The sequence below is a fragment of the Pogona vitticeps genome, chromosome 13 (assembly GCF_051106095.1).
Source record: "Pogona vitticeps strain Pit_001003342236 chromosome 13, PviZW2.1, whole genome shotgun sequence".
NCBI classification, from domain to species: domain Eukaryota; kingdom Metazoa; phylum Chordata; class Lepidosauria; order Squamata; family Agamidae; genus Pogona; species Pogona vitticeps.
Window position 1 is genome coordinate 17859408 of NC_135795.1, and position 25344 is coordinate 17884751.

Sequence of the window (25344 nt, forward strand, 5' to 3'; positions counted from 1 at the left end):
GTACCATTCTTTATATTCTTCTGAAACTTACATTTCTGTGTTTGGCAGTCCAAGACCTGCAAATGAGCAGGTGATAAGGCTCACGGTCAGGATATTTCAGCTCAGGCGAACCTAAAGAGCACAAAACAAAATGTGAACACTGAAAGATTTATGGAAATCTGTTTGTATTCATGGAAGCAGAATGGGATATGCGTCATAAGCTGTCATTAGAAAAAATGTATGCTGTGGTCTATAGTTAAATACCAATTAATGAAACCCCATGCTGTCTAGCCACTGGCCTGGAGCATTCACATACTACAAAAATCTTGATAAGTTCTTTCCACTGGAAAGAAATACATACAGGCAGAACCCTGGCAGTGTGATTGGCAGTCGCCTAGACTGAAGGCATGCAGGCCAGTGAACAATCCGCAGCAAGGTATATTTGAGCCTCAGAGCCTAGCAGAGGCACAGAACTGGTTATGGCTGCACTCTTTCAGTTCATCCTAGTGAGCAGCCACATGGTGCAACTGGATGGATCAAGCCTGGTAGAAATAACATGAACGTCTTCACCTCTTCTGCCCCTGTTTGTTCACCTAATGGGATCTTTCGCCTGTTCTACTTAATGCTGCGGCTCCCAGCTCAGCGCACCAGATTGCATAACACCTTTCCCCCGTAACCTCCTTTGGCTCCAGACTGAGCTAGGGACCTGTTGCCAGATTTAGTTGGCCACAGAGTCCCAACTGGTCTGACCAGCAGTATGTCTCCCATTCCTTTCCTAGAACTTGGTCTTGGACAGCCCAGGTAGAGAGCCTGGGTCTTCTACATGTGTGCATACAAACGTTGTTGTTGTTGTTTAGTCGTTTAGTCGTGTCCGACTCTTCATGACCCCATGGACCAGAGCATGCCAGGCCCTCCTATCTTCCACTGCTTCTCGGAGTTGTGTCAAATTCATTCTGGTAGCTTCGATGACATTGTCCAACTATCTCATCGTCTGTCGTCCCCTTCTCCTCTTGCCTTCACACTTTCATAACATCAAGGTCTTTTATTTATTTATTTATTTATTTATTTATTTATTTATTTATTTATTTATTTATTTATTTATTTATTTATTTATTTATTTATTTATTTAATTTATACCCCACCTATCTGGCCCACCGGACCACTCTCTTCTCTTCTCTTCTCTTCTCTTCTCTTCTCTTCTCTTCTCTTCTCTTCTCTTCTCTTCTCTTCTCTTCTCTTCTCTTCTCTTCTCTTCTCTTCTCTTCTCTTCTCTTCTCATGAGATGGCCAAAGTATTGGAGCCTCAGCTTCAGGATCTGTCCTTCCAGTGAGCACTCAGGGCTGATTTCCTTTAGAATTGATAGGTTTGTTCTCCTTGCAGTCCAGGGGACTCTCAAGAGCCTCCTCCAGCACCACAATTCAAAAGCATCAATTCTTCAGCGGTTAGCTTTCTTTGTGGTCCAGCTCTCACTTCCATACATCACTACAGGAAAAACCATAGCTTTGACTATGTGGACTTTTGTTGGCAAGGTGATGTCTCTGCTTTTTAGGATGCTGTCAAGGTTTGTCATCGCTTTCCTCCCAAGGTTTGTCATCGCTTTCCTCCCAAGAAGCAAGCGTCTTTTAATTTCGTGGCTGCTGTCTCCATCTGCAGTGATCACGGAGCCCAAGAAAGTAAAATTTGTCATTCCCTCCATGTCTTCCCCTTCTATTTCCCAGGAGGGAATACACACGTACATGCATACAAATATATGTATGTCTTTGTTCATTAGCTTCCTGTCCACCAGAGCAATTTGCTATAGATTGAAGCGATTAAGAAGAGTTCAATAACATTAATCAACAGCAAAAAATATAAAACATTTAACTGAAAAAAATATACTTAAAAGCAGACCCAGAACACTATTCAAAATACATTTTTAAAAAAAGTGCAATAGTTCTAGCTAGCAATTTAAAAAAAAAATACAGTCTTTAGCTGCCGGTCAGAAGCACACCGTAAAAGAAGCCAGACCAACTTCCCTTGAAAGTGGCTGCTGGAATTGGGGTGATTCCTTCCCTAGTACGGATTAGTGGCTCATTAAGGGTGTTGCTGATGCCCACAGGGGTATAAGAATCCTAAACGAATAATTTTGCCATTGGCCGAATACAGAGTAAATAGAACAGTGTGGTTGCTACACAGAAGTCACAATTGTCCTTTAAAGATAAGCACTGAATGTGTATCTACTGTAAACACATTTCCTTCAGAGAGGATGTTCCAAAGGTAAAGTACTCTTCAGAAGAACAGGCAAATTCTTACAGGTGAATTCATGTCATCTTTTACGTGAAGTTTCAATATCAGCCGATTCTTGCTGTCCTATTTCCAGACCTCCTTCAACAGCTCTATTAATGCACTTTTGTTTGGGTTGCCAGTCCCCCCCTTATGATTTTGATAATTAGTTGCCACATTTATGCCAAGGTCTTTCAGTTTGCATCTGTTTTGCGGTTCCAGTATTGGACTTTCTAGGAGGAAAGCCTGCCAATTGAGTCAAATTGTCCAGTGGGTCACTGTCAAGCTAATTCGTGAAGGATTAGCCACATTCAGATCTGATGCTGGCATGAATTTCAACTGAAATAGTGAAACGGCCATTTTAACTTAATTTCTCAACTGGTTTTTGGCTCTAAGGCTATGTGGGATCTTTTGAATTTGCTTCATTTTGCCTTTTTAAATAGCTTAGATAGCCAGAATTATGTGTACGTTTAAGAACGCACACACATTTATATCACTTTACAGACAAAATAAGTTCTCCAAAAGCAGTTTATGAAAAAACATAGACTTAAAGAACACATGATTAGATCAATTAAATTGAAACTTGGGTCTCGCCGTCAAAAGGAGTAGAGTTAAAGCCTTCCATAGTTTTTATTAAAAATCAAGAAGGAACAAGTAGAATTAGAATTTCCAAATTTGATCACCTGAGTGTTTAGAGAGAGCACAGAGCCCTGATCCTTTCTTCCTTCCTTTATTTATTTATTTATACCCCGCCTATCTGGTCATTACGACCACTCTAGGTGGCTAGAGTTAATCCTGAGTTAACTCTTCTATTAGCCAAGAAGATCTATTGACTAGCTTAGTTTAAACTTCACCTTCCTAATTCCCACCACTCCATCATTGCATTGAGACAGTAATTCACAATATCCACAGCCTGCTGAGTATTGCCTGCCTGTTGATGAGACCCGCCTTCCATATCCTGGACCAACTCTCTTGGCAGATTCAGGGAGGTATCAAAGAGTCTAGTTCAGTGGTTCTTAACCTTTTTGAAAGAGACGCCCCCTTGAGCCATTGAGAAAGTTTTCATCGCCCCCCCTCCCAGAGATGATGATATCCTTCCTTCCTTCCTTCCTTCCTTCCTTCCTTCCTTCCTTCCTTCCTACCTACCTACCTACCTACCTACCTACCTACCTACCTACCTACCTACCTACCTACCTACCTACCTACCTACCTACCTACCTACCTACCTACATTACCTTGTCTCCCTCCCCACCTGGGTGCAAGGCAGCACTTCACGGGGCGAGGATGAGGACCCAAGAGACCCTTTCCTTCCACCTGATCCACACTCAGTGCTCCCCTAAAGGAGAAAGGCGAGACGTGGCAGGTAGAAAGAGCTGGATCATCTGGCGGCGGCAGCAGCACCGGATCTACTGCCAGAACTGCGGCTGCAGTCACCTTCACAGGTTTGGCTCGCTCCAGGGCTCCCCTACCGCCCCCCTTCTGTTCTTTCACCCCCACGCCGCCCCTTTTCGTTCTACCACCCCCCTGAAAATGAAATCGCCCCCTGGGGGGCATTATTGCCCACGTTAAGAACCACTGGTCTAGTTGACAAAAGAGACCTCAATCCTATAAGGCCAAGAGGGCTGGTCCGTAGTTCCCCAGCACCACTTTCCGAGATGGTTCAGAAGAGTAATTTGCCAAGAAATGGCACTCCAAAGTCCCATACAGCTGAACCTCTCAGAGGAATAGCGTGGTGTTAAAAGTTGCCCCAAAGTCCAGCTTAAACAACCAAGTACTTTATCTCCTTGCTTCCTGGGGCAGAACAAGTGGATCAAGGTTGTTTCTGTTTCAGAACAGGCACTGAACCCCCCTGGGAAAGGTTTTTTTTTCTGACCCTTCTTCACTACAGATATTTGAGTGGTAAATAGTTCCAGTTTTCACAAGGGTGTTTTGCAAGCATTTTAAAACAACAACAGCACAAACCTCTGAGCTTGAGGGCTCAGTTTTGAGTTCCCAGCCTCCCTGCGGAGTGCCTCGGCTGCAGGTTGTTTTGAGACTTGCTTTTGTGCTGAGCGATCCTCTCCCATCATTTCCATGGAGATGCGGGGTGGAAGAGAAGTGATCGAAGGGCCCTGAAAAGTGGCTCATCGCAGACCGTACGCCTGAAACCCAAACGGCTCCCTCCCTCGTTGATTTCCCAAGGCAGATGTGGTTGAGATTTTCCGTATTCTGCAGTGGGAGTTTGTTTTGTACATGTTTTCCTCTCCCCAGCGCATTAGGCTTGCCAGCATGAACAAGAAAAAGAGGCTGTTTTGTGCTTGGATGCTGCCATTCTCTTGGCAGACCAGCTGGGGGCCCCAAGGATTTGTGCCACCAGATATTCCACAATGTTAAAACAAACAGCCCTCTTCTGACTTACTTCGAAAATTGCTGTGCTTAAACCCAACTAGCCTTTTCAGATTTAGAGTCGTTTGGAGCCACTGGTTCCTCTGATATTTTTTTTTGATACCTTGTGACTCTGTCTTTTCCCACTCCATCCTCTCCAATCTCTTTTCAACACTTTCGCTATTATTTTTCTGTAATTGAGTCCTTGTTCGTTTGATGCTAAGCTGCTGTGGTTGAAAAGGTACAGAAATTTTTGCTCTCCGAGCAGCGTTCTGACACATGCTGGTTTTGCTTTTCCACCAGTCATTCTGTGTCCATCACATGTCTAACTAGATCTCCCAGCTGCTTGGTGGAATAAACAACTTTTTAAGTGAAATCCCTTTGTTGACTGTGTGAAAGTTTCATCTTCTTGTCTAGAGTATGGGAAGTGTAGGTATCAATCCTGTGCTACACCATATTCTGGAGGCTTTTGTAACCGATGCATATGTTCAACTGGGTGCTCATTTAAGTTCCTTCTGGGAACAGAGTTTATTGCTGTTCCACAGAGATGAACTTTATAACTTGAGATATATTCTGCTAATATGTTATAATGGCCATTCAAAACCACCTATTGAACAGGCACGCAGAAGATCCCCTCCCATTCCTCTTCCCAAACATTTGGGGAAGCAAAAGCAAACACCAAAATGTGCTGCTTATATACCTGGGTGGTTTATAATTCAATTCTCCTTGCCTCCGTGGGCTGGGCACTTAATTTACTGACTTTGGAAGGATGGAAGACTGAGTTAACCTTGAGCCAGCTACCTGAGTTCATTGGGATCAAACTCAGGTTATGAGCAGAGTCTTGACTGTACTACTGCAGTTTAATCACTGCGCCACAAGGCTCCTCTTGGTTTTATCCCATAACACTAATAAATCATAGGTCAGGCTGAGAGATGGCATTTCTCCTAAGCAGAGGACTGGGAGCAGGATCTGATTCCTAGTGCAAGGGACAGGCCTAATCCATTACTGAGATTAAGATTTACATCTAGTTCCCAGCCCATTGCTCTTACCTACTACACTGGGAGAGAAAAGGCCCTATCTCATGTCTGTTTTGGATTTCTTACTGATTGCAAACCATCCAGTATAGTGGCTGGTACTAATCAGGCAGCATACAAGTATATGAAATGAATGAATGAATGAATGAATGAATGAATGAATGAATGAATGAATGAATTTTACCTTCAATGATGAGGTTGTGAGTATTTAGGCAGCCCCTTGCAGGGCCTTTTCTAACTGGGGAACCCCGAATTAACAAGACTTTTTCAGTGGCAGCGGTGGTGACTGTCGCTGGGCTAAGAAGAGAGACCCTGAAAGCTCCCCGAGATCTCCTTCGCCAAGAAGCTTTAACCAAACAGGGACATTCTGTATGCAGGGCATGAACTTTAATGCTTTGCTGCAGTCCTTCTCTCTCTCTTTTTTCATATTAAGAGTGTTGCTTATAGGCTCTGAGGTCCAATTAAACTTGTCCTGGTTAATCAAATGCATTTCAGCCTCTTAATACACACCATTTTGCACTTTACTGTGTCTTCTTTATTAGTGTCCCTCTCCTATGAATGAACAAAGGTGGAATGCCTCTTCTGCCCTCTGTTAAAAATGCTTAGATTAAAAACAATTGTATGCCACAAATTAATTTTCCTGATTAATCCTAGTCGACTTCAAAAAAAATTTTTTTTGAATTGATGGATGCAGTTGATGGAGTGTTGCAGAAGACCCACAACCTTTCAATGGCTTATTTTTAATTTAAAAGTTTAGCTTGGAAGAAAGGCCGTCTCTCAGCCTGACCTCTTCCCATCTTTGTGTCACTGGGTAAAACAAGAGTTTGCTTAGTTGTGATTGCTAAGGAACCTGATAATGCTTATGATTAAAGCATGTGTGCCTGTAAAGCACCAGGAGTCTCGCCTGGCATAATGACTGACTCGGCGTCGGTGCCAGGCAAAATAACATTGCCACAGGGGATAGCAGAAGGCTTGGCAAGACTTCCTGCCAAATGACATGGTGTCCTCATAGTCCAAAACTACTATATCAAAGGGTAATAGACCTGCAACGCTAACCGACACAGTGTATTCCAGCACATGATTCAATTACTTCTCCGCTAAAAGTCAGTTTACTACTGGGGGGAAAAAAAGAGAGAAAAATTTAAACAGCTTCAGCTAATTGCAGTTGACAAGACAAAGGCAGTTTGACTTTCCAGTATTAATTAGGAAACCCATACTAATTAGCTTGTATAAGCACAATTCATGCTTCTTTCTCTAAATGCAATTAATATCGCAACTGAAGACATCTCTGGGCTGTGCCGTGTGTCATTAACATACTTCACCCTAATTAAGCATGGACAGCAGTGGCTGGAGAACTGAGTTTGTGATTACAGCCGTGCAGACACTCCTTTTGTCTTTCATATCTGACAGCGAACTTGAGCCTGGGGTTTATTTTTTGTGGTTTAAGATGAATTAACCCCCATCTCAATGCTGTCTGTGTAGCATGGAGGAAACTTTGATTCATTTCCCTTTTGATTACACTGTTTGTTTTCTTCCTGAAACCTTGTATACCCACTTAACGCTTTTGTTTCTTCCTTGGCTTGTATGCACACTTCCAGAGGTGAAGTTGCCAGCAAGAAAACCCCCAATGTTACCCCAGTGTTCTTTAACATTGGTTGGTAAAAATGGTCCACATCTAACAATGCAGTGGGAATTTCTGTGCCTGGCTTGTACCTAAACCCAGCAATTCAGTCATTGCTGGGTCTGTGTTGCAAGCCTTTGTCTTAAAGCAATCGAGTGATAACAGTTGCCCTACGGAGGCATTAATGCATCACCTTATCCCATGATACAGAAAGGTTGAAGCTTGATACGGGCATCAATGTGATGTTTTGCTCTCCATCGTGTCACAAAATAAGCCAGCTCAGATGGTACCTTTGCTTGCTACTGACTTCAGTGTATCGCTTTCTGCTAAGAAAATGTGATAAAGCCAACATTGTCGAGAGTAATCTTGATGTTTGCAGAAGGAGAGGCTTTTGTAAATCTTCTGGGATTGTGTTGTAAATCTAACCATTCTTTCTCTGCCCCCGTTTGGGTGTGCAGTAATCTCCTTGGGACAAACATAGTTTGTTTGCTTGCTTTATTCAAGTCAATTGAAGGGAATGGTCCCTGGAAGAATTCCCTCTGGTGGCTATGCTGCATCTGCCTCGTGAAGCTGATGTTCCTTTTAGAAGGCTGTGGCAAAATTGGAGCCATCTGTTGTATATTACTAGAGGTGGAATAAGTTCAGATAAGAAAGCACTGGGACCCCAGTGAGGTGAATATTAATGAAATCCATGTGATGCTGGAAAATTAATCAACAGTGCTGCATTTGTACATGGTGCATTGCTGGACTAGACGTAGATCTGATTTGATTGTTTGAGAGCTTTGTCTTCCTGGATCATGTTCCAGAGAAGTTAGAGTTTCTCTTTCCCTGTTGGTAGAAATGTGTTGGTAATTGAATGAAGATCCAGCCTGCTGAGAGATTTCTTCTATTGTGGCTACCTTCTGCTTGGGCAGATGTGGAACGTATGGGTTGTTAGTTGCGTGAGATAGGTCAAGTTTTTAAAAGATAATTCTAGCCTTCAAGAAAACACCCTTGCGGCCATCACAACATCCTGAATGCACCTGGTTCTGCCAGATTTTAGAAACTGAGCAGGGTCAGGTCTAGTTTTTCCTTCCATGGGAGACTAGGATAAGATTGCATTACGTTGCGCTGTGTTGTGTTGCTTTGGTGAAATCCTGACTTGCTTTGAGGGCAACTCAAACTGTGGATTAAAAATAAACACACTTTTAAAACAAAGTACAGTGGTGCCTCGCTTAACGAGCGCACCGTACAACGATGAAATCGCATAGCGATCCCTTTTTTGGGATCGCTAATGCGATCGCTCAACGGTTTTTTGATAGGGCAAAATTCGCTTTGCGAAGATCGGTAAGCGTTTCGCTTACCGATCTTCGCAAAACGAAGCCCGATGATCAGCTGTTCAGCGGCCAAAATGGCCGCCGGAAGCCCGGAAATGGCCCCAAATGGCCGTGCACAGCGTTTTCGCGCCCTCGTTAAGCGTTAAGCCCTCATCGCTGAACGGTGAGTATTTGGCCCATTTGGAACGCATTAAACCATGTTTAATGCATTCCAGTGGAATTCCCTGCCCCGTTCAACGATGCTTCAGCATAGCGAAGGTTAATCCGAAACGGATTAACCTCGCTATGCGAGGCAGCACTGTAAATTATATCAGTATGATATAAACATTTAAAAAGCAGTGAATCATTAGAAAGCCCAATAAAAATAAATAAATAAAAAGGGAAACACAAACAAATAAATCCACAATTCAATCCCAGGATTTCAAGCAGGGCTAGGAAAGAGCCCCATCTGCCAGTCAGAGCTGAGGCTACTAGGTTAGGGAGGCCAGTGGCCTAACTCAGAATAAGGTTCCTTTCTGTGCTTCTAGATGTGCTGTAGTTCACAATGTGCATTTATATGACAATGACAATGGCTATAAGTGCCTGTTGTCTCTGAATTATATAAAGTGATTTTTTGAGATCTATTATTTAATCCCACGATACATAAAGGCCGTATCTTACTTTTGGCCCAGGTGTCTGGGCCAAGAGTGCCGCTCATGGATCAAAAATGGGACTAGGGTTTTAGGGAAGCTCTGCTTTGCTCTGCTTACATTCCAGATTCATTAAAAAAATACTTTCCAAATTTGCCCAGCTAGGTCGTTGTTTAGTCGTTTAGTAGTGTCCGACTCTTCGTGACCCCATGGACCAGAGCACGCCAGGCCCTCCTGTCTTCCACTGCCTCCCGGAGTTGTGTCAAATTCATGTTGGTTGCTTCGATGACACTGTCCAACCATCTCATCCTCGGTCGTCCCCTTCTCCTCTTGCCTTCACACTTTCCCAACTAGGTAACAGGTATTATATTTGGAGAAGACTAGACAAGAAAACAAATCCCTAGATTGCTCTGAGGTCACTTAAATAGGGAGAAGGCTTGTTGCTGTCTGCTAGGTTAGAGTTTTGCTACACATTTTTCCCAAGTGTTGTTTTGCCAGTACAACAAAGAAAAGTAACTTTCCCATACTACAATAAGCTTGCACCCGACCTAGCTTGAGCTTGAAGTGTCTTCTCTCATTAAAGTCTGGGATTATAATGTCTCAAGGCTCAGTGTGATCTCATATGAAAAAGGATGAGTTGAGCTACCTTAACTTTGTAACCAAATAATGATATACATTTTTTTTATTTCAATAATCACTGCTATACTCAGTTTCAGCTTTCATAAGAAATACTGGTTTTGGAAGTTATTGCTGGGTATAGCACAAAATTCGTATTCTGGAGGAAGAGGAAGCTGGGAAAATGGATGGGATGCTGAGAATGGAGGCAGATGGAAGGGAGGGCCCTGAATATTTTGCCTTTGGAAATGTTCTTGGACAGCCTTCACTTTCTAAATGTGAAGAGGAAGAGGAGGTGAGTCTCCTTCCTAAATTTGAGATCTGGGGTGGTTCCTTTTGGAGGTCAAAGATATGGAAAGTTCATCATGGGCGTATCTCAGTTCCTGCACTATAAAATGGCAATGTTGTTGACCTGCCTAACACTTTGTGGCGAGTATAAGCAAACTAAACCTAATAGAACATTGGAGATGATACTGAAATCAATAGGTCAAGAGGAGGCTGCCGCCCTGGGCCAAGTTATGCTGTTTGTCCATCTGGCCCAGGATTTCTCACTGGCAAAGACTTTAGCAGATAAAGATTTTCCCCACCATCCACTCACCTGCCTGGGGCCTTTTGTAGGCAAGTTAATGTATTTGAGCATTGAACGCCTTCCACCAGGCCTGAATCCTATTGATCCCATGCAGCATGAGGAAGCAAACTGGCAGCTGGCTGGCCAACACTCTCCTCAGTTTCCCCAGATTATAGAAGCAGTTGCATGTCTGTCAAGTGCTAAAGGGGAAAAAATGCTGTGTGATTGCTTTCACCTCCATATTTTTCTCCCAGTAGGATTTTGGCCCTGATGACGGAAGTTTATTGTTTTGTCATGGCACATACTGTAAGAGCGCAGACAGAGAAAATAGTAACAGTCACAGGATTCTTTTTTTCCAGGAAGCATCATTTCTAGATTTATGACTACAAAGATCTGATTCATCAGGTGGAGTGACCCTCCATCTCTACCCCCAAAAATGGAAGAGAGGGAAGTTGGCTGGATAAGGCTCTCTGTGAGTCAGGGGCGCCTGTTTGTGTCCCCTTTTTCCTCCACATGATCAGCCAAAACAAAACGAATAATGCAGAATCACTAAAAAAATTAAAAAAAACTAAAAATGTCCAATATCTGTGTAATTTTGTTCAGCTGGCTTTATTTGTGCAGAGGCTGCAGAATGTGCCTTTCCTAGGTGGAATGTTTGATTTATCCTGGTGCAGAATATTAAAAATTGTTAGTGCAGTATATACTTTGAGCAAGTAATAACATAAAAGGAAGTATAAAGGTCAGGCTCCAAGATACTACCCCCCATCAATTCCAACTCAGTAGTAATAAATCCAGGGATGTGGTGGCGCTGCGGGCTAAACCGCAGAAGCCTGTGTTGCAGGGTCAGAAGACCAAGCAGTCATAAGATCGAATCCACGCGTCGGAGTGAGCGCCCGTTGCTTGTCCCAGCTCCCGCCAACCTAGCGGTTCGAAAGCATGCAAATGCAAGTAGATAAATAGGGACCACTTCGGTGGGAAGGTAACAGCGTTCCGTGTCTAAGTCGCGCTGGCCATGTGACCACGGAAGATGTCTTCGGATAAACGCTGGCTCTATGGCTTGGAAACGGGGATGAGCACCGCCCCCTAGAGTCAAACACGACTGGACAAAAATTGTCAAGGGGAACCTTTACCTTTACCTTTAGTAATAAATCCAGAGAGACAAAGAGATAAATTTGTGTGTTGGCTTTCTGTATGTTTAGCTAGAAATAAGTCCTGCTCAATATGCACGGGCTTGCAAGCTTAGCTCTTCCCTTGTGTGGGACCCGCATCACTTGTGTCTCAAGACACGTGGCTTGTTTGTTCTCTGTCTTAGTATCCCCTCAATGGGTGGGGTTGAGGTGGTCCCTCATGGGCCCTCTGAGCTGAAGGGGACCAAACCCTAGGAATTTGATGGTGTCCTTTTAATCTATTATTAATAACTTCACCCTCTCTATTTGGAATCCCTTAATTGAGGTTGACAGCTCTTGGTTGTATTACAGACTCTGGCTTGTCAGGAAGTTATCTATGAATCTTTCATTAACTTTTAAAGGCAATGTACTTCAGTTCAAGCGGCGGGAAGGCCCTGTCCTGCTGGAATTGCTTTCAGTGGTGGCCTCTTTGCAGATCAGCTTTTAGCAATGTTGTCTTCTGTTCGGTGGGCATGCTACTCTCTCTCTCTCTCTGATGGCAGAGGGATGGCTACTCCCAAAGACCATTTGCACGTTTTTATTCCTGTTTCTAAACATTTGGCTGTCAAGAGTAGCTTATATATATTTTATTTTCCTCCTTGTAGTTGTTTCTCTTGCGTTACTCCTGTGGAAACAGGGTTATCATGGCTGTCAAGGGGCTAGTTCAGACTCTCTAAGAAGTGGGAAAAATAGAGTGCAAGTCGGTTGGTTCATTTCTCCAATGTAAAACTTGCTAAGTGAGAATTACGGAACTCCCTTGGCGGTGAGACCTACAAGTGGTAGATTTAAACTTTGATTTCTAGTAATGGAGGAAACACTGGTAATGGCCTCTGGGAGGTTGCATGCCTTCCTTCACAAGGAGAGCATTGTAGCAGTGGGAAGATTTCATCCGAAAAGGAGGAGTATGCAGGTACCAAAGAACCGGTAGTGTCGGAATAAAGTGGCTGATGAGCCTGGTTCCATCCATTGCATTGGCCACAGAATGTCCAGTAAGAAACTTTTGTCAAGAACACTTATAATGCAGGATATAATATAATAATAATCTTAGAACCCAAGCCGCCTAGGGTCCTTTTAAGATAAAATGCAAGGTAAAAATAATTTAAATAAATAAATAAAAATACAAATAAACTGCAGCACTAGAAGGGATTGTATCAATCCTCAAGGAGGCACAGTGGGGGAATTGAACTCCCAACCTCTGGCTTTGCAACCAGATGACTAAACCACAGAGCTATCCAGTAGTTGTTACACTGAACCAACTGTTCTGCCCCTTGGCACCATATTGTCTTTTAGTCCATCTAGATCAGCATTTCCTATTCTGGTATTTCTCAAACGTTGACGTCTTTTATCCCACCAACCACTCTGTGAAAGTACTGGAGTCCACCATAACAGAAGTCTATTTTTCCCACTGAGGAGTAAAATTATCTGCTTACAGTCATTTTGTTGTGCTTACATATTGTAAGTTGGAGAAGAGGTGTAGCAGAGGATTAGCAGAAGCACTGAGTGTCCAGAGTCAGTACTAGCAGTCTGAAAGTCATAGATGGAGAATCAGTGGCAGGGACATGAGGATGAAATGGCACATCTCAATTTGCAGGAGGAGAAAGGATTGAGGGTGAGGGACAGAGAACAACCATGTTTCTCCCCTAGAAGGTTTCTGTGTCCCTTCTGTGGTGCTTGAATTCCACAGGACAGTTCCCACTGGCCTGTACAAGGGTGTTTCTCTCGCTAAGCCAGAGATGCCAACGATTGTTTGTAGGACTCTGTGCATCCAAAACATTTGCTCGGCCATTGTTCCTGTGAGATAGTTACCTTGGGCGTATGGAAGTGAGACAAATGACCCCCCTGGCCTCTGCCACTGGCCCAGAGTATCATGAGCCAGTGGTACCTGCACATTGTATTAAGTTGATCCCATGCATTTCACAAAAACAGCACTGATACCAGCAATTTCAGTTAGATAGGGTAGATATTTGACTCCCTTTCTCTGCTAACCCTCAGCCTCTCCTGAACCAAGATGGGCCTTCTAAAGCCAAGCAGTGTGGTGCCACCAAATTCTCTTTGGTAACGTTGTGCTGGGATACCTTGGGTCAGAAAGTCAGGATATAAACGTTCAAAAGAAATAATGGGATGAGTAAACGGTGCTTTCGGCAGGCAAGTTGAGTAAACGATACATCTTTCCGTGATCATTTGCCCGTTGTGGAAATCTTATTTTTTTTTCTGGCTTAGGGTTGGCAGCTTGAGTTCCTTTCTTTTGGGGGAAGGAGTTCCCAATTCTCTCTTCGCAGGAAGAATCTGTGGGCTAGCTCCCCACGCGACACTTGGTGTGGGTGACAGGAGGTGCAATCAGCAGGAACCAGCGCCTCTGCACTCCTACACGAGGGCAGAGTCCTGCGGGTGTCCCCCCCAAAGGAGCGCCTCATCACATCTCTTTAGGAACAGTGTTGTTATGCGTTTAGAGCACTGGCGCATTAAAATGGATGACTGCGGGCGACACGGCTCACACCAGCGCTTCTCTTGTCATCTGTATGTTCAGGCATAGACTCCTCTTTCCTGGGACAGCGAGGCTTACATACATTTAAATATTGATAGATTTAGATACCTTTCTGAATTGTGTTGAGGCTTTCATTTCTGAGTATCATGTCATCTCAGTGCAGCTCACTTATTTATCTTTGCCTTTTAAAAACTTGTTCGTTTCCAAGGAGCCTTTCGGTAACTTGTTTCATCAGCTCACGGCTTCTTCAACCTTTAAAATAGATTTGCACTTTCTTTTTTTAAAAGAGATTAACCCTCCCCCCACAAGAATAAAGAGTTAAGATTTTTTTTTTGGTAACTCAGTTATACATATTTAAATTCAAATAATATGGCAGCAACTACCTCATTTCCAAGTTTCACCAATATTGCATGTATAATGTCTTGTGCGGAGGGGGAGCACACCGGTTTTATTTGTTTATTCCTATACTTTATAGATTTATAATGTGTTTCTCAAAGGTACATACATAAAGTATTGAAGCCAGTTTAAAATTAATATCAGTTAAAATAATAAGAAAACAATGAGCTAGCAAAATACATGGTAAAATCTTATTGTTCCATTTTAGCCAACCATTCTGTCATATGATGTTAAAAACAGGATTATCAAGAGTCAATTGTCCTACGATCTCAATTAAAAGTCAACTTCATGAAAACATAGTTATGTCCCACCTGAATGAGAGCAAGGAGAAAATTGTTCATAACTCCTGAGGGAGAAATTTCCATACATATGGGCTGCAGATGAAAATGCAAATATCTGTTTGCTTTGACTAGGTTTTTTAAAGTGATGGGCATTGGACTAGGATGGGATAAAACCCTACATTTATATTAATGATTAGATATTTTCCTATGTATATGCTCTATACTATAGAGTTGATAATAATATAAATACTCTAGTAATGAGCCAGGATTGATTCTTACCATCAACTGATGTCCATATTTGTTTGTTTGTTTACTTATTTATTTATTTATTGGATTTCTATCCCACCTATCTAGACCAGAGGTCTACTCTATACTGCAAGACAGTACATCATATGAGGGAGATATGGAAGAGTTTATAGTAGCCTCACCGTACATTGTCAATTAATGTCATCATCATCCAGTTCTAGAGCAAAGCATCACCCTATTAGGTCTCAGTTATCAAGCGTCTTGGGCATGTCATTATTCGTTCTTTTAAAAATCCAATTTCTGAGTTCTGCCAGAGGGTAGAGAAACTCTGACACCAGATGATGGTGAAGGATGCTAGCCTACAGGAGCCCAGTGGAAGAAGCCAAAGGACTGGCTGTCCCATCACTCTGGTCCAGATATTGGCCAACTAGATGCCCGTTGGTTGCTGACAAGAGATTTCCAATTAAATGGCTTAAAACAGTGATCTCCTACTGTTTTACTTCATAAGAGCTGGAATACAGAGACAGGCAGGCCCTGTTCTTGGAGCACTGTATTGCCCTCTTAAAGCCATCTTCGTGGACAGGTGGTGCCACCTTCTGCGAGAGTGAATTCTGCAGTTTAACTCTACCTTGTGTGAAGAAGCTGCCCCCCGGCCAGTTCATCTGTCCTCCATCTAAGTTATTCCATTGACCTTCATAGTCTCTGTTACGCTGTCTCTTACTTTGTATCCTAAATACACAAAGGCCAGGATTCTTTGTTTGGTCGTGCCAGTGTAGCATATAAATCACAACAGCAGATTTCTCCTAGTTGGCTTATTCACTGCTGGTATCCCTCGCCCCATGCCAGTTGAGCAAGGTGGTCTACGATGAGGGATACCAGCCTCAACTCATTAACCAGCAGAGTGCTTGGCTTCTCTGGCTTGCACCATTGCACTGAATGCTGGCGTAACTCACCCACACGGTTCTGGCTGTTCATGCCTACATTCGGACCCCAGGCCTATGCTCCCTTCTTTCTGTGGCAATTTCTACTGCCATAAATATTGAACTTTGAGAGATGAGCTGCTCTCCACTCGGGTTGCAACAAGCTGTTTTTAGCATAAACTGCTAATTTGTCATCCAGCCAAGGGAATCTAACATCTGAACATTAGTGGAAGACACAGAATAAAGGATCACTTACCAAATTGGTTTGGCTTGGAATTTCAGTTAATGGTTACGATCAACATACTGTAGTTGCTGTGCTGGGATAGAGAGAGAGAGAGAGAGAGTTAAAAACTTCCTCTAGCAGCTACCTGTAATGTATGTATAATACGAGGTTGATATTTGGATACACGTACCATATATATGCTGACTCCGGCTTCTATCAACTATAGCGTAGATTGTGTTTTTTTTCTCCTGTTGCTTTTAAAAGAGAGCAATTTTTCAAGTTTATCCCAAATGTCACTCTATTTCATTTCCAAATATAATCTCTTGGAGAGAAGGTTCGCTCTCCCCCATTTTCAATCTCCAAAGTTAATACATGAATTTATATTCTTTTCTCCCACTCGCTTTCCTAAATTAAGAGGCGTAATTACCAGGAGTGCTTGCGACAAACGAATAAACTGCCCAGGGAGGAGGAGCCGTCGCTGCAGCCTGCTCGCGGCAGCTCTCCCCCACCTTCTTTCCCAGGCCCTTGCTTGTCTCCCCAAGGATCCTGCTTGTGGGCGAGTTTCTAGCTTTTTCATTAGCAGCCTCTGCGGCCACTGAGGAGCAGGATGCGACCCTTCCCTGCATCCGAGGGAATACAAATTACAGTGGCTTGCTGACTGCAAGCATTGCTTCTTCCCACCTAGCTTTGCTTCTTGGTCAAGGCACCTAGGTCTCTTTGGATCACTATTAACTACCAGCAACCAAAGGCTGTGATTCTTGAACACTCAACACAAAGAAATAGCCTTGGAGGGTTTTTTTTAAAGGGGGGGAGAACTCTGCAATTGGCATTTCCAATCCACAGACTCAGCAATTGTATAGCACATTCTTTGGCAAGGTGCCTTGTAATCATTTACTGATCCATCTAATCCGATATCTCTTAAATCTTGCTATGGAATCATAAATCCAGACACTTGAAGCCTAGGGGCTCCAGTACAAGAAGACACCACCATGTGTTATTTTGTGTGCCTGCCATGGGCCCAAGCTTGCATAAATTGTGATAAACATTTATAGAGCAGAGTTCATTGAATGTTTCACATGGATATCTCTAATCTTCTGTAGCCCCAATTCACAAATCTGCTTCTTGGTTTCTGTACTGGATTTACAGTAACAGTCAGCAAAGGCTGAGATACACTGTGCAGTTGCATTTTTGGAGGGAGGCAGGGACTCCCCAGTAGCACAAAAGATGTTCCCCCAATGCAAATGGCAGACTGGAGGAAGAAGGTGTGATTGGGGGAATTCAATAGTGAGTAAATACTTAATTTCCCCAATAGGGTTTCAGAGATTGTGCCTGCAGTTTGCTTTAAAAATGTCTACCCATATGATGACTAGACTCCTGAAACCTTGCTCAATTTCGGCCACAGCTGTCCAAGATCTTGGCATAGTAAGATTGCGTGCAGTTTCTGACCCTTAACTGGAGATGTCTGGAATTGAACCCAGAGCCTTCTGCCCGCGGAGCAACTAGGTTTCTGTCTGAGTTTGTGTTGATGGGAAGGGATGCACAGCAACAAAACCATACAGGATTTCTGATACATCGTGCCAAAAGATTCTAGCTTTTATAGTATTTCTAAGGAAGAGCAGTTGCTTAAAAGAAAGAAGAAAAAAACCCCAGCAAAGTTGATGCTGGATGGTAGATTCTTCTAAATGGAGAGCCTAGACATTTTCAGACTTGCTTTTAACATGTTTGTTAATAAAAATAAAAGGTAGAAACAGTGAGCTCAAGTGATTTAAGATAATTACATTAAAAGCAATCTGGAGTGCGCTAGGCAATCTCGTAGCACTTGGCCATAGTGTGGAAAATTGGCAGACAAAATTCACTGTTGGTAGGTACAAATGATGTGTATTGAGTAAAATAACTTCCATTTAGCTTTCACAAAGTTGGATTCAGTGTTACGGCTCAATAAATACTTTGGAGACGTCGTGTGTAGCACCTTGGGAATGGTAGGTAAGCCACTGTTGCCGATGTACTGACTTGACGTCTACATAAAGTCCTGATGCTTAAAAGAAACAAGTAGCTTGCACTCCCCTGCAGTGTAATATGCAGTTCAGGTCATCTAACATCTGAGACTGTGGACGTGGGCGTCATAGTGACAATAAGGAATTTGGTCCAGTTACATCCAATAATACATACAATAAAATCACAATGGCCCCGTTGGGACATTTATTTGTCAGGGTTTGAGAGGAGGTGTCATGACATGCTGTCATCTATGGATATAATTTGTCATCATTTGATCAGATCATTTGTGAGAAAGCTAGCAGCACATCATCCATTATTGCACAACATTTAAAACAAACAAACCAATGACAACTCCATAGTCCCTTTTCCTTGTACAGTTTCTTCCTCCCTCCCATTTTTTAGTTCTCTGTCCCTACAAAGCCTTTTTAAACCTCTGGGCCTGCACATATGTCCCATTTTTCACCACCAGCTGGTAGCTTAGGTCTTCATGTCTCTGTTTGCTCTCTCTGTCCCTTCAGCTCTGGGGATGTCGGGTGCTTCTTACAAACTCTGGACACATAATAGGTGTAGCCCCTTCTGGTCCATCTCCCCCCCCCCTTTCTCAAGAGCTCCCTCCCTCTTGTGCCAGTAATGTTGTGTAGCAGGGTTAATAGCTTGCACAGGATTTGTGGGGGCACACAAAGCAAAGCAAAACACACACACACAACTACCCACCCACATGAAAACAAGAAACCAGATGAAGCAATAAAGCTCGTACAATTATAATCACACTCCTAAGAGTGTATGGAAAACATGAGAGGTTTGAACTTTTTGTACTCCTTACCTGTTGGTGAGTGTTCCGGTAGGATTTCTATATCAGGCAGACTTTAAAGCACAGTTCTTTTCTATCAATTCTGTTAATGGGGGCTATTTTGACAGAATATGTCAAGGCCAAACAGAGCATCAATGGCCATGTCCAGATCTACACCAGGAGGCTGTGCTTCCTGAAATTGAAGCAGGAAGGAAGAGAATGCTGAAGCTGCAGTGCCAAGCTTGGAAGGCCTTGCTCGGTCAACTAAGGCAAAGACAGGAGGCCAAATCACCTGCATTTATAGGTACCATAGCCAGTTGCAGGCCCTCAGTATTTAAGTAACTTTTTAGCCTAAGGTGGAGCCTTACACTTCCAAGGTTCTCTCTTCAGGTCACATATGTTTTCTATTTATGGAAAAGCATTGGAAGTCATCTGTGCACAATGGAAGCAGCTGATAGAGGGCCTACAAAGGAACATCTCGCTTATTTTAGACGTGCTGGTACACCATCAAAGTGCTTGATCTTATTTTAATTTCACCCCATGCATCACCTCTTTTCACAAGATCCATGGATCCATGGATGTTGTTCCCACAATGGTGTCTTCAGTCATGTCATAAAGGCCTTGGCTAATGTGAGGAATGGCCCTACTCTACGTCGGCAACAGCTTTCTGTGCAGGGAGGTACCCGAGTCCCTGATCTTGAACAGCGCTGTGTTCTTAAGCGGTTGACGGGGTTCATTAGGATTATTGAGCTACTCATAAAGCTATGCTTCTAATTTGTATGAAGAAGCAATAATATAATAATTTGAATGATCAAGTGAAGTTTTCATTTAAATTGGATATCAGTTTCCCAGCAAGGTTCCTAGTTGTCAGTCATTCAGTAATTAATACTTCCTTTGAGTCGGTATGTATTTAAGCGGAATAGGTGCTTTTGTTTCTGCAGTGGGTGGGAATGGCAACCAGATCACCAGAGTTAAGAACACCTATTAGGTTAGCATTCTACCAAGCGCAGGAGATGTTGCTGCTCACACAAATGTATGCACACTTTAGTAATAGGTTCAAACTTTTTCCTTCCACCATAAACACATGATCATAAGCTTGCAGCGATCTATGACTAGCCTCTCGCCTTTCCCTTTAAAAGGATCCGGGGCAATTTATCTGCTGATGTCAAAAGAGCAGGTGGCAGTGGGACTCAAGGCTGAAGCTGTGCTAACCAATGATAAATAGCCTGTTTACTGGCCCTGCATCTTTGGATGCTGTCCGCACCAACAGACCCGAGAACAGCACAAAACTATAATAGCAAACCTCCCTGCAACCTTCGGCAGGAAAGGAAAAGCAGAGCACATAATAAATGACTTTGTGCTTAGAAGGGTGGGGTGGAATTGAAAGTTTCCTGCAAGGCTCGCCTGAAGCCGTGGAAGGCGCCGTCCCTGGAATTACTGAGCGCACCTGTTTTATCCTGGCCATCGGTGATGGGTTTTGCGAGGAAAGGGAGGAGCTCAGTAATCAGAAAATTGAGGACAGCATTTCTTGCTGTGATAATCTTATCTGCCGACCCATGTGCATTAACCTTTTTTTTCTTTGCTAGAATGGGAGGATACAGGTGCAGCTGCAGTTCCCCGTTATGTCATTGTAACTGCATGTAGGAAGCAAGCGGAAGAAACGTTTTCTCAAAAATCTCAAGCCCCTTCTTATTTACTTAAATGTTCCCAGGGGACTTTTTAGTAAACAGCACTTGCCAGATAGCAATGAATGTAATTTCTAGCCCTAACTTCAGAGTACTCATTGAATCAATGGGATTTCCAGAAGTCTTGGCTTGCAATTCAGCGGTTGACTCAGTGGTTTGACTTCAATTCATCACAGTATGGTGCAAGGGACTAAATTAAAGTACGCTGTCCAAGAGCGACTTCAGTGGTAGACCTAAGTCACAATATGTTTCCCCATAATTGTTTGTATTAATTGTGTGAGCTGTCTGCCCAAGGGCAAGAGAGACTTGGATGTTTTTGGCCTCTGTTGTTAAATAATGTTTTAGTGGGCCATTCAAAGGCTTGCATACCCCAAAAAGCTACAAGGAACTAAGAGCGAGAACCGTAGCAAGACACTTCCAGAACTGTGGCTAACTCCGCCACAGAGAAGGCCCTGCCTCTCATACCTGCCAACCCACTCATTCTTGCCGGTGAGCTAATGAGCAGGGTCTCCGCGGAAGATTTTAACAAATGGACATAATTGCACTGGCAACGATGATAAACGCTTTTCCATTGAACGTTTGTTAATTTGCATTGTGAAAGGAATATGGCATGATAGATGGATAAATTGGGCTATGTGCAGCCAGCCCTGCCCCTTCTCCCCCCCCCCCCCCCGGGCTGTTTTATGGTTTCTGGCCTCCTCAACGCTGCCAGTAGGAGAGTATTTCCCCAACATTAAAAGGGCCTCTGGGAGAAGTTTTTTACTTTTTAAACAGGTCACAGGGTCCCATCCGTGGCTTAACATGAAAAGGAAAATCCCATTTTTTTCAAAACTAGAAATAGGCTTATTTATTTATTTATTTATTTATTTATTTTATTTATATCCCGCCTATCTAGTCGATAGACCACTCTAGGCGGCTTACAACATGGGATAGCACTATAAAAACAACAGAATTACATAATAGAAAACTTTCAACAATTAGGTTAAAACATTAGGAAAGAAAAGAGAAGGGGATCGGGAATTAACTAGGAGGGAAGGCCTGCCGAAACATCAATGTTTTTAATTGCTTTTTGAAAATACCGAGCGAGGGGGCCGCGCGAATATCAGGGGGAAGGTTGTTCCAGAGGCGAGGAGCCACCGCCGAGAAGGCCCGATTTCTTGTCTTTTCCTTCCGGGCCTCCCTCGGCGTTAGGCTCCTCAGCCTCACCTCCTGGCTCGCGCGAGTGACACGGGTAGATCTTGGTGGTAGAAGGCGTTCCGCCAAGTATCGAGGCCCTAAACCGTTTAGGGCTTTGTACGTAAGCGTCAACACTTTGAAGTCGATGCGGAATCTGATGGGCAGCCAATGCAATGCGGCCAGAGTGGGTGAGATGTGTTGGAATTTTTTCACCCCACTGAGGAGTCTGGCCGCCGCATTCTGCACCACCTGAAGTTTCCGCAACAGCCTCAAAGGCAGCCCCACGTAGAGCGCATTACAGTAGTCTAATCTTGAGATTACGAGCGCATGCACCAAAGTGGTGAGCGCCCCGACATCGAGATAGGGCCGCAGCTGGGCTACCCGCCTAAGATGGTAGAAGGCGGTTCGGACCACCGACGCCACCTGAGATTCCATAGTGAGCGCCGGGTCCAGATGGATCCCCAAGCTGCGGACCCCATCCTTAGCAGGAAGGGTCACCCCCCCAAAAGAGAGGGAGTTTCCCAAGCTCCCGACTGTGGGGGCGCCCACCCTTAGTACCTCCGTCTTGTCCGGGTTCAGCCTCAGCCCGTTCTCCTGCATCCATTGCAGTACGGTCCCCAGGCAGCACTGGAGGGACAGAACGGCATCTCCTGCGGAAGGTGGAAATGAGATGTAGAGCTGAGTATCATCAGCATACTGATGACACCGAGCTCCACACCCCCTGATGACCCCACCCAGCGGCCTCATATAGATGTTAAACAGCATTGGGGAGATGATCGACCCCTGTGGAACCCCGCAATTGAGATTCCACGGGGCCGAGACGCTCTCCCCAAGCTGGACTCTCTGGGGACGGTCCTCCAAGAAGGAGCGGAGCCAGGCCAGTGCAAGGCCCCCAATTCCCAACTCGGAGAGCCTCCCCAGGAGGATACCGTGGTCAATGGTATCAAAGGCCGCTGAGATGTCGAGGAGGACCAGCAGGGACACGTTGCCCCTGTCGGCCTCTCTCAGTAGGTCATCACACAGGGCGACCAATGCCGTTTCTGTGCCGTGGCGCGGCCTGAAGCCCGACTGAAACGGATCCAGGGCATCTGTTTCGTCCAGGTGCGCCTGAAGCTGGTCAGCCACCACCCTCTCCACCACCTTACTTAGGAAAGAAACATTGGCGACGGGCCTATAATTGCCAATTGTGTCCGCCGCCAAACTTGGTTTCTTCCTAATGGGCCTAATGAGTGTCTCCTTGAGGGCAGATGGAAATCTGCCCTCCAGGAAAGACCCATTAATTATTGCAGTGGCCCATTCCGTTGTTGTAGGCCTGGCTGCTTTGATTAGCCAGGCCGGACAGGGGTCAAGGGAGGAGGTGGTGGCACGACAGCGATCAAGCACCCTGGCGACAGTATCAGGCGTGACAGGCTGAAATGTGTCAAAAATTACCGGGCAAGACGGAGCACTGGACATCTCAGCTCGACTCACTGTATTCAAAAAAGGAGACAGGTCCCGGCGGATGGCCTCCACTTTAGATTTAAAAAATGCTGCAAATTGGTCCGGTGTAAGACTAGGGGGAGGCCCATCACCCGGGCCAATTCCGGATAGGTCGCGCACTATACGGAATAATTCCGCCTGCTGGTTGGACGCTTCGCTTATCCGGTTAGCGAAGTATGCTCGACTGGCAGCCTTTACCTTAGCCAGGTAAAGGTTAGTGGCGACCTTAACAGCTATCCAATTGTAATCCGTCGGGTCCTTTCTCCATTTGCGCTCTAGCCGTCTCCTAATCCGCTTCAACGCCCGGAGGTCCTGGTTAAACCATGGCGCCGGGCGAGCTCTGTGTTGGAGAGGGCGTTTAGGTGCGATCATGTCTACAGCCCTGACCGCAGCGGCGAACCAGCTGTCCGTCAGAGCCTCGACAGGAGCGCCAGCCAGGTCTGCCATAGCACCTCTCATGGCATCCTGGAATCCAATCGGATCCAGTAGCCTTCGAGGGCGGACCATAACAATAGGTCCCTGCTCCCTGCGAGGGGGGAGGGCCATGTTGAGGTTACATTTTATTAGGTGATGATCCGACCATGGCAGAGGGACCGACTCAAGGTCAGTCACCATCGGACCACTCTCGCTCCAACTGGAGGAAAAAACCAGGTCGAGTGTGTGGCCGCCCACGTGGGTGGGGCCGATGACATGTTGGGACATGTTCAAGAAGGCCATGGTCTCCAAGAACTCAAGAGCTGGTCCGGAAGTCTCTGCCTCCGCATGCACATTGAAGTCCCCCAAAACCAACAGCTTCGGGGAGACCAGTAGTGCCGCAGAGACAAAGTCCACCAGCTCCGGTAGGGAAATGGCTGGGTCGCGGGGAGCACGGTAGCCCAGCAAGATCCCAATACCGTCCCTAGCCCCAATCGACACGTGGAGGGCCTCCAGACCTGGTTTTACCACCGAGGAGCGCCTAGTAACCTCCAAGATGGATTTGTGAACAATGGCAACTCCCCCCCCCGTCCTTCTAGTCTACCCTGGTGTTGGACAGCATAACCGGGCGGACAGATGAGTGCTAAGGGGGGACCCCCCTCTCCGCCGATCCATGTTTCGGTTATGCATGCCAGGTCTGCATCCTCCTCCAGGATAAGATCGTAAATCACCTGGGCCTTATTGGATACAGACCTGGCATTAGGACCACTTGTTTCATTTTTTCTGTTTTTGACAATCTGTGCAGTATCTCAGATCCATCAAGTTCTTGATCCCTGCTGTATGTTACGGGAATGATATCTCTTGCTCTTTAAACCGTTGTTGCTTTCTGACTGCTTGCTACTGCTTCACGGAGTCCTTTAGTTGTGAACTAGTGGGGAAAGAGAGAGTGGCATTATACAGGTGTTAATGTTTTGGATGATCTTCAGCTAAATCAGGATACACTGGCATGTCATGGGCCTGGAAGTACGGAACTGCTTTAGCTGGTGCTATCTTGTCTGGCTGCCTGACTGTCTCTTTTTATTTCCTTTAGTGCGAGCACTATTCAGGGTGGTGCACAACATAGTAAAATAAAATGACAATGGAAATGTTAAATCAAAGAATAAACAAAACCAATAAAAATTAAGTAACGTAAAGCCACAAACAGTATGAAATATACTTACTAAAAGTGACAGGACACAAGGCAAAGTAAAGTCAGTTTAGATTGTATTCAAAAGTCTCTCTCTCTCTCTCTCTCTCTGTGTGTGTGTGTGTGTGAGAGAGAGAGAGAGAGAATTGGTAAAGGAGTATCTGAAACTATTTTATGGGTCAAACTATTTGGGTCCTCTTGGGGATAAAGGCAACAGTATAAATTAAGTTAAATTAAATTCAGTTTGTTACAGATAACCAGCCTGTATGTTGACTGAACAGTAACATGCCTATTAGACCGATTAAGGAAGGAAGGACATACTAATGTCCTCAAAACCAATCATAAAATGAAGGGAGGTAATTTTCAAATTACTGGAGGTGAGGAAAGTTCCTGCTGTGACAATGGCATATAATCAGCACTTAAGGAATTTCCTTTTTTAATGAAAGGTGTTGTCCAAAAAGGTGCTGTTGGGCTCTAAGAGGCAAGGAAATCTACAGCTTGGCTGTTCCTTTTC

The 25344-nt window shown here is 44.4% G+C and overlaps 1 protein-coding gene across 5 annotated transcripts in view; it reads left to right on the forward strand.

Moving 5' to 3' along the window:
- The window catches only part of MAD1L1 (mitotic arrest deficient 1 like 1), a 451517-nt gene that overhangs the window by 192562 nt on the left and 233611 nt on the right, over positions 1-25344 (forward strand). The gene's annotated exons all lie outside the window — the stretch shown is intronic.